The 20,684-nt window shown below is 45.2% G+C and overlaps 1 protein-coding gene across 1 annotated transcript in view; it reads left to right on the top strand.

Annotated features, from left to right (window-relative positions):
- Positions 1-6,924: 6,924 nt before the first annotated feature.
- The window catches only part of LOC140186804 (proline and serine-rich protein 2), a 53,234-nt gene continuing 39,474 nt past the window's right edge, over positions 6,925-20,684 (top strand). Inside the window, exon 1 of the mRNA XM_072241389.1 lies at positions 6,925-7,419. The gene's annotated coding sequence lies outside the window, so the exon portion shown is untranslated. The remainder of the gene's footprint in view (positions 7,420-20,684) is intronic.

Below are 20,684 nucleotides of genomic sequence, written 5' to 3'. Positions count from 1 at the left end.
TTGTCAGGCTGCGTCTAATGATTTTTTCTTTTGACCTCAGGCTAACAACTTCAAAGTAAATTTATTCTCTAAGTATGTATATGTTACCATATACAGAGGATTCCAGTTAATTTGACCATTGGTTAACCCAGGCAGCCACTGATTTGGGACAATTCTTGAAGAACAAGAACACATCAAGAAAATACCCTGGATTCCTTTCGTTTATTTGGGACACCGTGCCGCTTTATTGGGGGAGGAGACTGTTACCGAACATTTTCTAACTAGTGTCTGGTGAGCGCATGTCGTGTGGCCATTAGATACTTCATCGTGCTTAGAGTGAACAGTTTTTAAATAGCATCACTTGCGTGTTGGTGTTCAAAAAACAGTGATTTTTGTGACTGATAGTTGGCGAGTAATAAACAGTAAGACAATTCAAAACTGTTTTACTCACTGTGGTTTTAATCGTTCAGGCTTGGAGTTGCCAGAAATGGTTGGGACTGAAAATGAAACTACTTCACTACTTCAACAAGTTAAAAACTATGAAGAATTTGAAGATACCAATAATCATCTCGAATGTTGCAAACAAAGTAATGATTTGGAAGATGCAATTGCTGAAAGCATTGTTTGAAGGCAGTCCATTATCTGCACTAGGTACCTGTGCTGAATTTGTTAACTTACAGTCAATCAACAGAACACAGCAGTGTACGCCGGATGAATTCCTCCCTCGATAACCAGTGTATTAGGAACTCATACATCGTTTTATAGTGCTGTAGTTTTGGTGGTGTTCTAATTCACGCTGTATTTCATTTATATACATAATTAGTTACTCAGTTAAACGGTAGTTCATATCTTTTATATGTTTTAACTATTTCCACGAAACTTCGGCTAAAAGGGGCAGCTGCTTGATTGAGCCAAAATGTACTGGTCCTGAAGTGTCCCAATTAACTAGAATTCACTGCAATACCCTGAGGATTATTTTCTTGCAGACATTCATTGTAGAACAAAGAAATACAATGGACTCAATGAAAAACTACACACAAACAAAGACTGACAAACAGACAATGTGCAAAAGATTGCAAACTGTGCAAATACTTAAAAAAAGCAACATACAAAATGCTGGAGGAAATTAGCAGACCAGGCAGCATCTATGGAAAAGAGTACAGTCAATGCTTCAGCGCAAAACCTCGATTGTACTCTTTTCCTAGATGCTGCCTGGCCTGCTGTGTTCCTCCAGCAGTTTGTGTGTGTTGCTCTGATTTCCAGCACCTTCAGATTTTCTCTTGTTGGTGAACACACACACAAAAACAATTGTCTCCATCTTCCAGATCAAACCAGTTCCATTTCTGAGATGGACTACAACACTCTTACAGCATTGTTTTATGTTCAGATACCAGCAGGAACACAAGTCTTTCCAGCTGACAACAGGATTAAACTGGTTTGTTTGTTTCAGGGCACCTGTCCAAAAGTCAAGACTGGCTGCCTTTGTGCATCAGAGTACCTTGATCTTATCTGCTCAGCTATGGGTGATTGGAAGTGTGAGTGAGGCTGATTCAGAAAATGCAACTGGAGGGTGGGTATGATAATAATGGTTATCAGTCAATGGTTCAGGCTCTCCAGTGACCTCAGCAGCATGGTACTGAGGGGAGACTGCACTACCAAATTACATAGAACACAGAACACTACAACATGGTACGGGCCCTTCAGCCCATGACGACCCTTTAGCAGACATCCCACTTCTCCTGGAAGTTCCGGGAGTCTCTCGCATATTGATAGTGGCTCCCTGATGCCTGCAAATTATATACAATATCACGGAAATCGATTTTTTGAGAGCAAGCGAGAGAAAAGCAAGAGAGAGAGCGAGAGCGAGAGTGAAGGCAAGATAGAGCGTGCAAGTGAGTGAGAGAGGGAGGGAGAGAGAGCGAGTGAGTGAGAGAGAGAGAGAGCGAGTGAGACAGAAAGCAAGCGAGAGCGCTTGAGAGCGCACGAGTGACGAGAGAGAGAGCGAGTGAGAGTCTGCCATTGCAGAGTGTTCCAAAGAAAATATAAAACGTACATCACCCCAGACTACACTAAAGTGTACCCCTGCCTAATAGGGGTCAAAATAATGACAGTGTTGCTCGATGTGCTGTTTGCAACAGTGATTTTTCTATTGCCCATGGTGGGTTAAGACTGTAAAAGACATGTTGAGGTGAGTTTAACAGGTGTCATTCAGTCACTAGCATAGCTAACGTTATTCAAACTAGCTGGCCAGCTGCTAAGGAGCTACTCTATTGCAGACATCCCACCTCTCCCGGAAGTCTCCCGCAAATTGATGGTGCTACTTCCCTGAAATGAGTTTTTGCAAGGTGGGATGTCTGCTTTAACCTACACTAAGATCAATCTAACTCATCCCCAAATGCCTTCTCGGGTAGTTCTGGAAGAGAGCCATAGGGCACTACAACACAGAAACAGGCTCTTCAACCCATCTAGTCTATGCTGACCTGACTTTTGGCCTAGTCCCATCTACCTGCACCTGCATCATACCCCTCCCATGCAAACTTCACGGAAATGTCACAACTGAACCTGCATCTTCCACTTCCACTGGCAGCTCAATTCCACACTCACATCACCATCTGAGCAAAGAAGTTCCCCCTTAGGTTCCCCTTAAGTATTTCACCTTCCACCTTTAACTTATGCATCCAGTTACTGAAAACTTGGTGAACAATTATACATGTACAGGTGATTATATGAAAGTTACAGACATACAGTATAATCAGGATAGGAAAGTTAAACTATAAGAATAGTAACAAGTTTATACTCTAATTAAACAACTTTTTCTCTCACCCAACCTGAGGGCAGGGAAGTGCATGAAAACAAAAATACCCATGGCAATCATGCTGAAAGTAACAGTCATTATATTACCCTTTATACAGTTTTGGTCACCTACCTACTGGAAAGACATCCATAGGATTAAAAGAGTGCAGAAAAAATTTATAAAGATGTTGCTGGGACTTGAGAATCTGAGTTATACAGAAAGGTTGAATAGATCTGGGCTTTATTTCCTGGAGTATAGGAGAATGAGAGGGGATTTGATAGAGGTATATAAGACTATGAAAGGGTATGTATTAGAGAGTAAATACAAGCAGGCCTTTTCAAGCGAGGTTGGGTGAGACTGGAACCAGAGGTCATAGGTTAAGGGTGATAGTTGAAATATACCAGGAGAACTTGGGGGGATCTTCTTCACGCGGGGGTGGGTGGAAGTGTGAAATTAGCTGCCAGGGGAAGTGGTGGATGTGGATTTGGTTGCAACAGTTAAGAGAAGTTTGCATAAGTACATGGATGTGAGGGGGTTGTGATCCAGCTGCTAGGAACTAGGCAGAATCACAGTTCAGCACTAGATGGGCCCAATGGACTGATCTGTGCTGTGGTGCTCTACGATTCTATTTATGGAAGCTGTTCTCAGGTTGAGCTTATTGCCATCTGTACAGGTGCGTTGTATAGGCGGGAGGAGAGAGCAGCGCGCCTGCGCCTGCGCAGCCCTCCGGTGAAAAATGATATCGTATCTGTTAAATAGGGGCCGTGGACAATTCTGATTTGATGGAGAATGGACGTGAAAGCACAGAGGAACATCTGGAGAAATTTCTGAAATGCTCGTTCACTGCTGTCATTACTGCCTGGTTGGGAATCTTTCGGAGGAAGGGCCTCAAAATCCCCGGCTTTGCCTGTTGTTGGCGACCGAAGTTGAGGTCGAATCGTTCGGACAGAGATGGCGCTCAGTACTCGGTGATGGAGAGCTGATCAGAGCTCGAAGTTTTCGGATGACTCAGAGTCGGACTGTGGTCAGCATGGCAGGGAGAGCTTTTCTTCCTTCTCCTGTCTGCGTGAGATGTGGGAGATTTGAGAGACTTTGAACTTTTACTGTGCTCATGGACTTCTTCATCAAGTTATGGTATTGTTGCACTGTTGTAACTATATGTTATAATTATGTGGTTTTGGTAGTTTTTTCAGTCTTGGTCTGTCCTGTATTTTGTGATATCACACCAGAGGAAATATTGTATCATTTCTTAATGCATGCGTTACCAAATGACAATAAAAGAGGACTGCGTGTCTTCATAATCTAAAAGGTGCAATGAAAAACTTAACTTACAGCTGCATCACAGGCACACAGAGCACCAGAGACACGTCATTCACAAGAAAACATAAATTAAACACAATTATACAAGCAAGAACAAAATTAAAACCAAAACAAGGCAAAGTCCATTGCAAAATATTGATACTAGTTTATTGTTGCCACCTTTACTGAGATACAGCGAAAAGCTTGCCTTGCGTACTTTCCATACAGATCAGATCATCTCACAGTGCATTTAGATAGAATAAGGGAAAAGAATAACAATGCCCAATAAAGTGTAAAAGCTACCTAAGAAGTACAGTGCAGGTAAACGATAAAGTGCAAATCATAACAGGGAAGATTCCAAGGCCAAGAGCACATCTTATTGTACAAAACGCCCATTGAAGAACCTTATAACAGTGGGATAGAAGCTGTCCTTGAGCCTGGCTTTACACCTTTTCAGGTTTTTGTATCTTCTGCTGAGTGGATAGGTGAGATGAGATAATGTCTGGGTGGGTGAGGTATTTACTTAATAATGCTGGCTGCTTTACTGAGGTAGTGAGAAGTATAGATAGGGTCCATGGAAAGAAGGCTGGTTTCTATGATGTGCAGTTTCTTGTGTATCTGGGCAGAGTAGTTGGCATACCAAGGGCAATGCACTTAGGTAGGTGTTTTCAGCAATAAGACAGCATGGCTTGTACAATGGGGATATTTGATTATAGATGCAACCTTCTTTTTGAAGGCATCTGCAGGAGCTCATTAGCACAAGAGATTCTGCAGATGCTGGAAATCGAAAGCATACAAAGTGCTGGAGGAAATCTGCAGGTCAGGCAGTACCTGTGAAGAGCCAGTGTTTTGGGCCAAGACCTTTCATCAGGACTGGAAAGGAAGGGGAAGAAGCCAGAATAAGACGGTAAGGGTAGGAGGGGAAGGAGTCCAAGCTGGCAGGTGATAAGTGAAACCAGGTGAGGAAGACTGTGAGTGGGTCAGGAGGAGGGATGAAGTGAGAAGTTTGGAGGTGATAGGAGGGGAAGGAATCTGATAGGAGAGGAGAGTGGACCATGGGGGAAAGGGGAAGAAGAGCTGCTGAGTTTGCTCAATGCCCAGGTCAAATCTCTAATCCACAAACACAAGAGATTCTGCAGATGCTAGAAATCTAGAGTTGCACACACACAAAATGCTGGAGGAACTCAGCAGGTCGGGCAGCACCTATGGAAAGGAATAAAGAATTGACGTTTCAATTCTCTCACCCAAACACTTATGAACCCTTCACTCCATCAGCAACAAGGAGGATTTCCTGGGTGCCGACAATTTTAATTCCACTACCCATCCCCATTCCGGCATATCAGCCCATGGCCTCGTCTGTTACATAGTCATAGTCACACTTTATTGATCCCGGGGGAAATTGGTTTTCTTTACAGTTGCACCATAAATAATAAATAGTAATAAAACCATAAATAGTTAAATAGTAATATGTAAATTATGCCAGTAAATTATTAAATAAGTCCAGGACCAGCCTATTGGCTCAGGGTGTCTGACCCCCCCAAGGGAGGAGTTGTAAAGTTTGATGGCCACAGACAGGAATGACTTCCTATGACGCTCTGTGTTGCATCTCGGTGGAATGAGTCTCTGGCTGAATGTACTCCTGTGCCCACTCAGTACATTATGTAGTGGATGGGAGACATTGTCCAAGATGGCATGCAACTTAGACAGCATCCTCTTTTCAGACACCACCGTGAGGGAGTCCAGTTCCATCCCCACAACATCACTGGCCTTACGAATGGGTTTGTTGATTCTGTTGGGTGCCTGCTGCCCCAGCACACAACAGCAAACATGATCACACTGGCCACCACAGACTCATAGAACATCCTCAGCATCGTCCGGCAGATGTTAAAGGACCTCAGTCTCCTCAGGAAATAGAGACGGCTCTGACCCTTCTTGTAGACAGCCTCAGTGTTCTTTGACCAGTCCAGTTTATTGTCAATTCGTATCCCCAGGTATTTGTAATCCTCCACCATGTCCACACTGACCCCCTGGATGGAAACAGGGGTCACCGGTGCCTTAGCTCTCCTCAGGTCTACCACCAGCTCCTTAGTCTTTTTCACATTAAGCTGCAGATAATTCTGCTCACACCATGTGACAAAGTTTCCTACCGTAGCCCTGTACTCAGCCTCATCTCCCTTGCTGATGCATCCAACTATGGCAGAGTCATCAGAAAACTTCTGAAGATGACAAGACTCTGAAGTCACTACAATGATTTTACTATGATGAAGTCACTCTCAGTTTGGGAGGAGCAACATCTCACATTCCATCCGGGTAGCCTCCAACCTGACAGCATGAACATTGATTTCTCTAACTTGCAGTAACTTCTCTCCCCTCCCCCTCCTCTAGTTTCCCATTCTGGCTCCCATTTTACCCTTTTTCTCACTTCTCTCCGGTACCCTTCCGCCTTCCTTTTCTCCCATGGGCCACTCCCCTCACCTGTCAGATTCCTTCTTTTTCAGCCCTTTACCTCGTCCACCTGTCACCTCCCAGCTTCTTACTTCATTACCCCCCCCCATCACGTACCTTCTCCTTTGCCTAGTCTTACCTATCTCCTGCCAGCTCCTTACCCCCATCTTCTTATTTTGACTTCTACCCCCCTTCCTCATGAAGCTCTCATGAAGGATCTCGGCCCGAAGCGCCGACTGTTTATTTCCCTCCATAGATGCTGCCTGACCTCCAGTATTTTTTGTTTGTTACTCACACAGTCGGAGCCCCCAAGGTTCCTAAACCCAGAGCGGGAGCGTCCAACACAAGGTGGCGCTGTTTCAGCCTCCAAGCGTACCAGCTCCCTATTAAAACGGGGAAGTTTTCTTTTATTTTCAAAGATATTGAAAGGAGTCATGTACTCTGGATGAGAAAAAAACAATTACGCCAACGGGTGGACTTGCATTGATCTACGCATATCCTGCCCAAGCCAGCACAAACGCAGCCAAAGATGATATCATCTCTAATTTATGTTTAAGGGGTGCATTTTGCCTAGAGCATTTGCAGGAGGCACCGCCCTGAACACACACCGTGGAGATCCGTGGAGAGACTGCGGGCTCAGTCGTGCGTTTGTATGTGTTTGTGTTTACAAACATTTCTCCTTTGAGCGCGTCCTGTGGGACAGCAGAACAAACAGAGACCTAAAGCGGTGACCGAACGGTGTGTGGAAATGAGAGGTCGTCCCACCGGGCGAATTGATCAGTAACTCGCCAAGGGAGGGCACTGAGCCCAAAGCACGGCTCACAGAACGGCTTCTGGCTACACCTCAGAGAGAACCAGCTCGCTTCTGGTGCGGAGAGGGAATTGTCGCCAGTTTGCTTCAGGTACACCGGTGGGAATTCTGTAGGGTGCGGGGAGGGTTATTTTTATCCTGGACAGAAAACTTCTAACCTTGCATGCGTTGTTATATGTGAAATGTGGAATTAAGTTAGCATTTTAGATTTTCTCTAGAATTTACTGTACACATGTTCCCCGGTGTAGTACGGAGCCAAGGTGTGTGTTGATTCGATTGGTCTTTAAACTTAGTACTTGGACACTATGCTGGAGGTGTTGGAGAGGAATATAGAGTCGATGTTTCGGGAGGAGACCATTTACAGTATCAGGAAGTCAGCAGGTCGAACAGCATCTATGGTGGGACTCTGATGAAAGGGTTTCGGCCCGAAACGTCGACTATTCTTTCCTTTCTAGATGCGGTCTTACCTGCTGAGTTCCTCTAGCATTTTATTTGGTGTTCTTGTTTCCAAGATCTATGGAATCTCTTTGTGCCCCCGCCTAGGCACAACCGTTTTGTACTGTGTTAATCGCGGGTCAGCACGGGTTATTATGGAAACTCATTAAAAGATTAACGCTCCTAAACCTCCGCGCCAAACGCAGTTCAGACGACGGGAACACCACCAGCGGATGTCTTTAAAGGCGGCAGCAGTTCAGGTGTGTTGGTGTGTCCCGGGAGAGGATGCGGCACGGCGGCTGGATTTAGCCTGCGATTGCTGTTGTGTGCTGACGAATCGTCTGGGGGAACTGTGCTGGTCTACTGTACTTGAATTTTCGCTGAAAGTTCTCGGGGGAGAGTAAGATGCTGATGTGGATCACTCCCCCCACCCCACCCCACCCCACCCCACCGGCCATTAGTTCTGTATCTCTCAATGAGCGTCTCAGAGTTGTCAATATTTTTTTGCTTCGATTTCAGATTCCCAGTATCTGCAGAATTGTGTAGTATATTAGTCAACAGGGTACAGTATTAAGGTAAAGATTTAATGTCATCATCGAAATCGCCGTCAGGGCTACACGTCATCTCCGAAGCTTTCCTGTAGCTATCTAGTTTCTTAAAACTCACTCAGGTGTAATACCCTAACCGACCCAGCACAACATCCGTTAAATGCTCTTTCCCGTTCTCCTCGTTCTGTTGATAATTATTCGGTCTCTTTATATGTCACGTTTATTTAAGTTTGATGGTTGCGCGTGTAATACTAATTGTAGATTGCTCTTGGCTGTCTGCACTATGCCTCGTAAATTGTTGGTTGCTATTGTGTTGTCTGTTATGGTATTGTCCTGTGTTTCATGGTTGGCAGCGAACCACAATCAATTTCACATTCTGGCGATAAAATGATTGTGATATGATTTGGCTTTCTTTGTCACATGTACATCGAAACGTGCAGTGAAATGCGTCGTTTCTGTTTGTTAACAACCAACTCGGTCTGGGGATGTGCTGCTGCCATGCTTCCACTGCCAACGGAGCACGGCCAGAACTCGCCAACCCTACGTGCGCGGCTTTGGAACGGGTGGAAACGGGAACACCCGGAGCAAACCCACATGGTCACAGGGAGAATGGTACAAGCTCCTTACAGACAGCGCGGGAATTGAACCTGGATCCCCAGCGCTATAAAGCATTACTAGCTATCCCAGTTAGAACACAGCAAAGAGTATAGCACGGGAACAGGCGCTTCGGCCCACAGTGTCTGTATCATGCTTCAGCCCTGTGACTTTTCCACCCATCACCTCCCAGCTTCTCACTATATTCCCCCCACCCCTTCCCTCCCCCCTCAATTGGTCTCACCTATCTCCTCAGTCTGATGTTTGGCCTGAATGACAACTGAATCTCTTGACCTTGTCTGCATTGAGTTGGTAAGATGCTTGCATGACCGAACAGGTGTACAGGTGTGACCAATCAAGTGGCCACTCGATAAGCTGAAAATGCCAAAAACACACCAAAAGAACAATGGAACAGAAGTTGGTCATTTGCCACGTCTGTCCACTCCACCATTCCACGCACGCCTGCTCTTACCCCATCCTCGTGCCACCCTACCAGGGATAGGGTTCCTCTTGTCCTCGCCTACCACCCCACCAGCCTCCGCATCCAGCAGATAATTCTCCGAAACTTCCGCCATCTCCAGCGGGATCCCACCACCAAGCACATCCTTCCCTCCTTCCCCCCCGCCCCACTTTCTGCTTTCCGCAGGGATCACTCCCTACACGTCTCCCTTGCCCATTCGTCCCTCCCAACTGATCTCCCTCCTGGTACTTATCCTTGAAAGCGGAATAAGTGCTACACTTGCCCCTACCCACCTTCCTCACTACTGTTCAGGGCCCCAAACAGGCCTTCTAGGTGAGGCAACACTTCACCTGTGAGTCTGTTGGGGTCATATCCTGTGTTCGGTGCTCCCAGTGTGGCCCCCTGTATATCAGTAGTACCCAGCATAGTCTGGGAAACCGCTTTCACCTATCACCTGGTTTCACCTATCACCTGGTGTTTCTCCTTCCCCCTCCCACCACCTTCTAAATCTACTCCTCAGCTTTTTTTCCTCCAGTCCCGCCAAAGGATCTTGGCCCGGAACGTCAACTCTACTCCTTTCCATAGATGCTGCCTGGTCTGCCGAGCTCCTCCAGCATTTTGTGTGTGTGGCTCCGATTTCCAGCACCTGCAGATTTTCTATTGTTTGTGGTTGGGTCATGGTTGATTTCCTTTCCCTCTCAACCCCTATATCGCTGTGTCACTTTCACCTGTGCCAACTAACCATGCTGGTTTCATCGCCATACCTTATGAGGTCACTTATCGCTATGACATTATACATTTATGGCATTGAGTAATGGTGATTCATATTGGTGTGTCATTCTCTTATTGACTGCACTGACCTGATTTGTTAACTCTATTTAAGGTGTGTTCTGTCAACAGGTCTTGTCAGGTTCCGAGCATGCTATTAATACTGGATTACTGTAAATGATTTAATGTAAATCCACCCATCTAGGGTTCTGTGTTGAGCCCTCTGTAACAAAACTATGCCTCACTAGTGAGGCATGATACAAGCATTTTACTGCCTGGGGTGCAGTGCACAATCTGTGTTGGGTATCTCATTATCAGTGGGTGTGGAGGTGGGCCTTTGCTTTGCTGGCCTAAGGAGGAGGGATATTTGAGCTTCACTGGTTTAGTACTCCAGCCTTTGAGACAGGAGGTTGTAGGTTCCATTCTCTCTCCAAATTCTGCAGCCTCTCTCAAGGTTGTGGCTCAGATTTAGTTTTCTTTCAGGCTTGTAGGGATGGTTTTTGGACACAGAGAGGGGAGCTAGGGGTCAGGTTAGGGTTATGGACAGTGATGTGGGGAGTAGGAGTCTAGGCTTCTGCTCCGTGATTGAAGGCCAGCAACAACGTGGATGAAGGACGTCCGTGGATGGATGTCAGGGCAACAAGTGCTGTGGATGAAGATTAGCAAGGTTGAGAGTTAGTCCCCCCAGGTCAATGATTTTCCCCCGTGGTAAATCCAGGCAGGAGACGTGTGGGCCGGTGACCACCCCTAGGAGTGCAAGTCAGCGAGTCCGGAGGTCGAGGCCTGGAGTTTGGGGTCCTGTCACTGGTGAGTCTGGTGCTTCAGGCCTGGATTTCAGGGTTACATCATCGACAGGTCCTGGGGTTGATACTGCAGGGCGAAGCCTGAAAGTGAATCAGGAGTCCTGGAAGTGAGACCAGGTGGCTGAATCCATGGGTCTGTGGGCCCACTGGGAAAGTCAGAGGCCTGATGTCTGTGAGTCCACTGTAGGAGTGAGGGCTGTTTGTGTCCATGGGTGGATGGGAGGGAGGAAGGGGGCTTGTTCTGCTGATCATTCTGGCCATACTATGTATCGTGACATTTGCAGGCTGCTCCCAGCACAACCTTGGGCTGTATTGGTTGCTAACGCAAATGGCACATTTCACTGCATGTTTTGATATCCGTGTAATAAACAAATAAGTCTAAGTCTGATTCTGCAGGATGTACAGTGTAGAAAGTGGAGGAACTGTGGGTCAGGCAGTACTACTTGGAGTGAAATGGATCATTAACATTTTGAGTTGAGAGCCCTCATCTGGACCGAGCTAGTAGAGGGGAAATGACCGGCTCCAGCCCTTCCTCCTTAATTCTGCTTTACCCGACCTGTCTCCCGCTCCTCTCGCCACTACCGTCGGGTGCAGGTGTGGGAGTCCTGGGTTACGTGCCACCAGTTGTTAACTTTCAGCCAGCGGGACCAGCTTCACTCGCCTCAGCGCTGGGCTGACTCCGTGGCCCGTCGGCTCACTTCTGGGGACTTCGTAATTCCTCTTCCACGTATTACTTGTCTTCATTTTTCGCTATACATGCACGATTTGACCTCTTTTGCAGATTGAATGTGTGAGGGTCTATGTGTATGGCTTTTGGTGGATTCTACTGTGCTCCTTTGTTTTGTGGTTGGCTGCAAGAAGATGAATCCCAAGGTTGTTTATGCTGTACATAGTGCAATAATAAATTTACTTTGAACTTTGAATTTTATCTTTCAGTCTTGATGAAGGGTGTGAATCTGAAGTATTGACCTGTCCATTTCCTTCTACTGATGCCTCTTGACCTGCAGAACTTTAGACTTTTTTTTTGCACCATTTTCTAGCTGTTGTAGTCTGCTGTGTCTTTGTGTTTTATTTAGAGATATTGCCCAGATAGAGTGGACATGGATAGGGTGTTTTCAGTAGTGGGGGAGTCAAGAACCAGAGGGCACAGCCTCAAAATATGAGAACATTGCTTTAGAACAGAAATAAGGAGGAATTTCTTTAAGCAATGCACACAAAATGCTGGTGGAAGGCAGCAGGCCAGGCAGCATCTGTAGGAAGAGGTACAGTCAACAACGAAGGGTCTCGGCCCAAAATGTCGACTGTACTTCTTCCTGTAGATGCTGCCTGGCCTGCTGCGTTCCACCAGCATTTTGTGTGTGTTGATTGAATTTCCAGCATCTGCAGACTTTTCTCGTGTTTGAAGAATTTCTTTGGCTAGCGTGTGGTGTATCTGTGGAATTAATTGCCACAGATGGCTGTGGAGGCCCAGGTCATTGGGTGCATTTAAAGTGGAGATTGATGGGTTCTTGATTAGTAAGGGAGTCAAAGGTTATGGGGAGAAGACAAGAGAATGGGGTTGGGAGGGATAATAAATCAGCTATGGTATAATAGTGGAACAGACTTGCTGAGCCAAATGGCCTAATTCTGCTCCAATTTCTTCTATTCTGCTACAGCAGAGTAACCGGCCCTAACGAGCCCACATCTCTTCTATTCTGCTACAGCAGAGTAACCGGCCCTAACGAGCCCACATCTCCCAGTTACACCCTTGTGACCAATTAACCTACTAACCCGTACATCTTTGGAATGTGGGAGGAAACTGGAAACCCACATGGTCACCGGGGCGGTGGTGGGAAATGTACAAACTCTTTACAGGCATCAGTGGGAATTGAACCCTAATCGCGGGTGCTGTAGTAGTGTTATGTTAACTGCTGCGTTGCCGTGCCACCCAGAGTGGCATGCAGAAGCCTGATGCTTCATGCTCTCGAGCTTTTATCTTTTCTGCCCAAATGGGTGGTGAGAGAGGAGAGGGGAATGGAGTGCGAGGGGTTCTTGTTTATGTTGGCTGTTTTCTGGGGGCAGCTGAAAGCAAGGGAGTCAGTGTCAGGGAGGCTGCTTTGTGTGACGGACTGGGCTGTGTCCGCCGCTCTCTGCAGTGTCTGGCTGGCCGAGCTCCTCCAGCAGCTGAATTTCTGCTGAGGTTCCAGTGTCTGCCGTCTCCTCTATCCCTGGCAGTACGTGTTACAAACAGTGAACTTGGTGTGGCTTATTTTGTCCCACAATTGCACTGTTGGCTTCTCTCCCGTATTCAGTGGGATCTCAATTCTGTGAAGCAGATATACTCGTTCTGGAACGAATTTGGATCCTGTCATTTCATTTATGCTGTCTGGTGTAGTGGTGGGCTATTATGAGTGTGCATGAATTCTGCACCTGGGGAGTGTCAACATAGCCTGAGAGGAGCAAAAGGTTGGTCCACTGATGGTTTAAATTAGGACCGCATTGCGCAAATAACTATTTTGGTTTTTAACATGTCTGTTATGCTGTTGGCATAACATAGTAGTGTGTGTATACTAGTGCTAGTAATATACGGTGATATTGCTGTTAGTGTAACGCTTTACAATGCCAGCAACTGGGGTTCAATTCTTGTTGCTGTCTGTAAGGAGTTTTTACTTTCTCCCTGTGACCACGCGGGTTCCCTCAGCGTGCTCCCGTTTCCTCCCAATGCTTTGGGTTAGTAAGCTGCATGTGGGAGGAAATTGTGGGCATGCTGTGTTGGCACCTTAAATGTGGCGATACCTACAGGCACACCTTTGGACTGTGTTGGTAGTTGACGCAAATGATGCATTTCACTGTATGTTCTGATGTAAGTGTGACACGTAAAAATGACCTTTAAAACAAGGATACTAACTTCCACATGCATCTGCTTTCAAGATCTTGAAGTTCTGCTCCATTGATGTTGTAAACATTTTTGCGCCACATAGATCTTAGGTTTAAAGTGCTCTGCTTTTTTGTCATTTGTACTAGATTAGATTAGATTCAACTTTATTGTCATTGTGCCGAGTACAGATACAAAGCCAATGAAATGTAGTTGGCATCTGACCAAAAATGCAAAGAATAGTGTTATTTACGAAATAACTGCGAATAAAAAGCAAGTGCTACAGCACACAAATATAAAAGTACTGAGACAGTATAATATGGGTGCAATACTGCTTAGTGCTGTGATGGGACTAGAACAGCTTATTAGATATTTTTGATCAATAATCAGTCATCAAATGCAGGCTTTAATTACAAAAAGTTTTCTGATGACTCTGCCGTAGTTGGATGCATCAGCAAGGGAGATGAGGCTGAGTACAGGGCTACGGTAGGAAACTTTGTCACATGGTGTGAGCAGAATTATCTGCAGCTTAATGTGAAAAAGACTAAGGAGCTGGTGGTAGACCTGAGGAGAGCTAAGGTACCGGCGACCCCTGTTTCCATCCAGGAGGTCAGTGTGGACATGGTGGAGGATTACAAATACCTGGGGATACGAATTGGCAATAAACTGGACTGGTCAAAGAACACTGAGGCTGTCTACAAGAAGGGTCGGGTCAGAGCCGTCTCTATTTCCTGAGGAGACTGAGGTCCTTTAACATATGCCGGACGATGCTGACGATGTTCTACGAGTCTGTGGTGGCCAGTGCTATCATGTTTGCTGTTGTGTGCTGGGGCGGCAGGCTGAGGGTAGCAGACACCAACAGAATCAACAAACTCATTTGTAAGGCCAGTGATGCTGTGGGGATGGAACTGGACTCTCTCACGGTGGTGTCTGAAAAGAGGATGCTGTCTAAGTTGCATGCCATCTTGGTCAATGTCTCCCATCCACTACATAATGTACTGGGTGGGCACAGGAGTACATTCAGCCAGAGACTCATTCCACCGAGATGCAACACAGAGCATCATAGGAAGTCATTCCTGCCTGTGGCCATCATACTTTACAACTCCTCCCTTGGAGGGTCAGACACCCTGAGCCAATAGGCTGGTTCCTGGCATAATTTACATATTACTATTTAATTATTTATGGCTTTCTTACTATTTAATTATTTATGGTGCAATTGTAATGAAAACCAATTTCCCCCGGGATCAATAAAGTATGACTATGACTAAAAGAATGTACCTCAGTGGCACAGGCTATAAGCCTTTCTGTGGAAATGGGTAGTCTGCTGTCAAACAATGAAATGTGAAAATGTCTGGCATGCAATCCACCCATTTCTAGAAATGCTAGTTGGAACTGGAGGCTGACCTGGTGTGTTATTATGGGACTGGTGTGCATTCGGAGTATTCGGTTTGCAGAAAATTATCATATAGGAAGTTAAAAAGGGATCTTTGTAAATGCAGGTGCTGGAATTTGGGGCAAAAATCAAACTACTAGGGAGGAACTCGATGGATCAGGCAGCATCTGTGGGGGGAAATGGACGAGCTGAGACTCCACTTTGGGACTGAAAGAGTACAGGGAAGGTGACCGGTGTAAAAAGTCTCTCTATCACTCCCCTTTGCCTTTTTTTTATATACTGTCTGTCTGTCACCTCTCCTTCAGTCAAGATGAAGGTTCTCAACTCAAAACGTTGACTGTTTATTTCTCTCCACAGGTAACCTCACAATCTACCTTACTGTAGTTTTGCAACTTGTTTGCCTGCACTGCCCATTCTCAGCTAACTTTACTCTGCATTCTACTATTGTTTAACCTTGTAAAGATTGAGAGGCATAGAGTGGACGGGTAGTGAGTGCCCTTTTCCCAGGGGTGGCAATGAGCAATGCCTTAAGACATCTGTTTGAAGTGACCAGGGGAAGATTTCAGAGACTTTTTATTATACAGAGTGATAAGTCTCTGGAACATATTACCAGGGATGGCGGTAGAGGCCGATAGAATTGGGGGGTTTAAGAGACTCTTAATGGGTACGTAAATGGAGGGCAATAGGCCGTGTAGGAGGGAAGGGTTAGATTGATCGTGGACTGGGCTTATACAGGTTGGCATGATATTGTGGGCCGAAGGGCCTGTGCTGTTTCTTCCACGGTCAATGCACTGATGTAGTAGATTGAACTGTATGAATAGAATGCAAGGGAGTAGTACAGTGAGAAAGCTGTCTGTGACAATAATGAACCAAGCTCCCTGTGGAAGTGGTCGCTACGGGTGCGATTGCAACATTGAAGAGAAGCTAGGGTACATGGATGGGAGTGGCGTGGAAGTCTATGGCCCAGGTGCAGGTCACTGGAACTAGGCAGAATAGCATTTTGGCAATGATATGATAGCTGAAGGATCTGTTTCTGTGCTGTACGACTCTAAATTAGAAGAACAAAATTTTCCAAGGAGAAGTGTAGAATTGGTTAGAGCTTTAGTATGTCACCAGCTCTCTGCAGCCTCTCGTGATCCTGCGCATTGGAACCTCCACACCAGGCCGTGATGTAACCTCTCGGAATGCTCTCCAAATGAGTAGGACTGTTGAAATGAATGCCTTGTTTTAATTTGACTGGTATTTTCCATCTTGCGCCAGCAACGTGTGTTGGAGAAATGGAGTGTACAACACGGAAAAGAGCTCTTGGGTTCATCTGGTTCATGCCAGCCAAGATTCTCATCCAAACTTGTCCCATTTCTCTGCTTTAGGCCCATAAACCTCTAAACCTTTCCTATTAATGTACCTGACCATGCACTCTGTTATTGCTTTTCGTTTGTGCTATCTTAAGAGTACATTGGAGATTGTGGTGTATCACCAAAGACTCTACCAGGTTTCTATAGATGTACCACGGGAAGCATTCTGACAAGGTGGCATCATTGCCTGGTACAGAGGCTCCAATGCACAGGATTGCGAGAGGCTGCAGCCAGTTCCGTCATGGGCAAAAGCCTCCCCACTATCAAGGGCATCTTCAAAGGGCAATGTCTCAGGAAGGTGGGGTTCATCATTAAGGATCCTCACCATCCAGGACATGCTCTCTTCTCGCTACTGCCAGCAGGAAAGAGATACAGGAGTATGAAGACTTGCACTCAATGATTCAGGAACAGCTTCTTACTCTCAAACATCAGATTTCTCAATGATTCATGAACCCATAAACGCTACCACATTGTTGAATGTTTTGTACTATTTATTTATTTTGTAATCTATAATAATTTTATGCATTTGCCCTGTACTGCTGTCACAAAACAGCAAATTTCATGTCATATAATTCAGTGTAAATAAACTTGATTCTAAATGTTGCATAAAAGATTAAGTTCTTTTTAACAGGAAGTCACATAATACTATTTTCAAACAACAAAGGGGAATCTGATTAGAATCTACAGATTGTATACTTTCTGCCAAGTCCGTAGACTTTCTTATTAAAGGTTTAACCTGAAAGCACTTCTGATGGGAACTTGTGAAATGAACAAGCTCCTAAATATCCCGGAGGGAGGGAGGCTGGTGATTCATTTGGAAAAGGAAGGTCAGATTCTACTGCGAATGTCTGTAAGCAAATGGATAATAAATGGTGACATATATGTACTTTTATAATAAATTTACTTTGAACTTTGAGATTTGCATTTCTAAAGCACCTTTCTCAGTGGAGATCCACAAAGATGGAAATTTTCAACAAACCTGATTCTGGCCAGTCTTGATCCCAATCCAGAAACAGTATGTAGCCTTTATTTCAAGAGGAATTGGATACAAGACAAAAGTTTATTAAATTGATTTATTATAGTCACATGTAAGGTGAAAAAGCTTTGTTTCACATGCTATCCAAATAAAATAAATAGTGCAAATGAGAAATAGAGGGTAGTGTTCCTCAACGATTCAGCAATCTGATGGTGGAGCACACAGCCAAGGTCCTGCACCACTTCCTGATGGTAGTTAAAAGAAGAGGGCATGTCCTGGATGGTGAAAGTCCTGAATGATGGTTGCTGCCACCTCTTCAAGGTGTCCTTAATACCCCTTCTGCTGCTTGTCCTTGCCTTCTGTGGGCTCCTAAGGTATTTAGTACCATCCCAAATGCACCGTCTGCATTTTGAACAGTCAGAGGTTAGAGATTTCCAAGAGTCAAAATCTCCAAGGAAGCTTTGAACACGTCCTTGACTATTATTTTCCTTGTCAGCCTGAGGAGTGTGCACAGGAGGTTCACCAGGATGCAGCCAGGGTTAGAGGGTGAACGTTATCAGGAGAGGTTGGACAAACTTGGGTTATTTTCTGTGGAGCAGTGAAGGTTGGGGTGGGTCCTGATAGAAGCTAATAAAATCGTAACAAGTGCAGACAGTCAAGTCCTATTCCACAGGACAGAAATGTAAAATATTAGAGGGCATAGTTTTTGGGTGGGGACTGAGCTCGAGTCCTCCGTCGGTCAGAGTTGTCCATGGATATTGCATCCTAGCTGTCTAGATATGCAGTCCTGGGCACCATGATATGGAGAACAAGCTGTTTCCCATGTAGCAGGCTCCCTCTCTCCACGCATCTGATAAATCCAAAGGAACGGCTGAGACCGTCACAGTTTGGCACCAGCAGCATCGCAGGAGTAGCCAGTCAGCATTTAACGCAATGTAGGACTGCCTTTAGCTCCAGATTCTTCCATCGGGGTTTACTCCCAAAGCCTTCCCCATGAGTGGGTATAGCTGCAATGCAGCGGAGATTCGAGATCAGAGTTTTCCTTCTCCTGGCTGAGCTGCCGTCTGCCCAAAGCGACTGGTTTTAAGGTGCCAGTAACCTGCCGATGTCCCTTCTGTTTCTCCTGGGTAAGATGGTGAATGTTTAAAGGGGCTGAGGATGGCAAGTTTACTTTTGCACAGAGAGTGGTAGGGTTCCAGGGGTAATTGTGGAAGGAAATGCGCTAGTGGAATTTAGAGTGCTGTAAGACAGGGTATGCAGGAATGTGGGCCATTTGCAGGTAGAAGGAGTTAGTTTAATTTGGAATCCTAATCGGCACAGACAGAATGGGCCTATGGATCTGTCCCTGTTCTGTACTGATCTCTGGTCTATGCAGAGCTCAGAACGAAGTTTCTGTTTTGGAAAAATGGCGTCAGGCATGAAAGGGCATGACCTGTCAAGTGTGGGTCTACTAAAAATAGCTGGAATCCAATCCAATCCCAGAAAGGACACCGATGCCAGTTTAAACATAAAACAGTACAGCACAATACAGGCCCTTTGGCCCATGATGTTATGCTGTCCCTTTAACAAATCCAAAATCAATCTAACTGTTCCCTCCTGTATAACCCTCCATTTTTCTTTCATCCATGTGCCTATTTAAGAGTCTCTTAATGTCCCTAATGTATCTATGTCCCTAACGCAGCAGTGTTTTCCATGCACCCATCACTTTTTTTTAAAAAAACCTACAACTGTCCCCTTTCTTCCCCCCCCCCCCATACTTCCTCCAATCATTTAAAAATTATGCACCTTTGTATACACCTTTCCTGCCCTGGGAAAAATTCTCTGATGTCCACTCAATTTATACCCCTTTATCATTTTCTTCACCTCTATCAAATTACAGCTCATCATCGTTCGCTCTAAAGAGAAGAGGCCTAGGTTGCTCAACCTATCCTCATAGGAGACGCTCTCTAATCCAGCAGTGATTTGGAAAGTCTCTACACAAAAAGCATGAAGCAGCATGTCCCTGCGACCTTCAGAACAAAACTTTTACCCACTAAATCCTCTGGTATTGATCACTGTCACCCTTGGGAACGTCTCTGCCCATCCATTCTAGATATGCCTCTTATCATCTTATACACCAAGTTGTCTTCACTCCAAAGAGAATAGCACTTGCTTGTCCTTCAGCAGGTCTAGAGAATTATACGGTGACTGTAACGCAATAGTAAACCCACACCATCCTCAACACTGTAAGCAGAAAGACTGCACTTATTTCATTTGAAGAAGTTTACATGCAAAGTGATCCAGTGCTGCACCGTTTAGAAATGAAAGCAGATCAGATTTCAAGTGCAGGCACGCAAGTGAACATAGCACAGTCTTTGATGGTGCTATTATCGACTAGACGTTAGTTGTGGTTCAGACATTATTGTCTCCAAGTCTGAAGTTGTAGGTTCAAATCGCCACCTACAGACTCAATTCAGGTTGATGTTCCAAAGCTGCAGAGGAATGGATCAAGGCAAATCAAGTCAAGTTCATTGTAAACACAAGAGATTCTGCAGATGCTGGAAATCAATAGTAACACACACAAAATGCAGGAGGAACTCAGCAGGTCAGGCAGCATCTATGGAAAAGAATCAAGGAGGTCTCAGCCCAAAACATCAACTCTTTATTCCTGTCCATAGTTGCTGCCCGACTTGTTGAGGTCTCCCAGCATTTTGTGTGTGTTGCTCAAGTTCATTACTATGTGCATAAGGTAGGGTACAGGTACAACAAAAAAAAACTTGCAGAGTTATTTCGGGTGTGCAGGCACAGAAAACAACACACAGGACATGTTAGACGCAAACTTTACAGGGCAGTGAAGAAACAAAATACAGGTTCTGATTTTCAGATGAGAATTTTAAATAGTAGCTCTAAGTCACCATAACTAAGAAGAAAAACAGAGCTATCTCTGTTGTCCTGAGCAGAATTCCAACCTTTTAATCACCAGTATTAGTGACACCTATTCACTACCATATTGCTTTCTATGGCAGCTGGCTGTACTGAGTTTAGCTGCTATGCTTCCTACAGTGAACTTCCTTCAAAAGTCTTCATTTGTGGGTAGTCTTTCATTGATTCTCTTGTATTTCTTTGTCCTACTCTGAATGTTTGTCAGAAAATGAATCTTGTATGGTACTTTAATAATAAATTTACTTTGA

Source organism: Mobula birostris, chromosome 23 (genome assembly GCF_030028105.1).
Source record: "Mobula birostris isolate sMobBir1 chromosome 23, sMobBir1.hap1, whole genome shotgun sequence".
Lineage (NCBI taxonomy): Eukaryota > Metazoa > Chordata > Chondrichthyes > Myliobatiformes > Myliobatidae > Mobula > Mobula birostris.
Note: the sequence above shows the minus strand (reverse complement) of the source record. Positions and strands in the feature narration are given on the sequence as shown.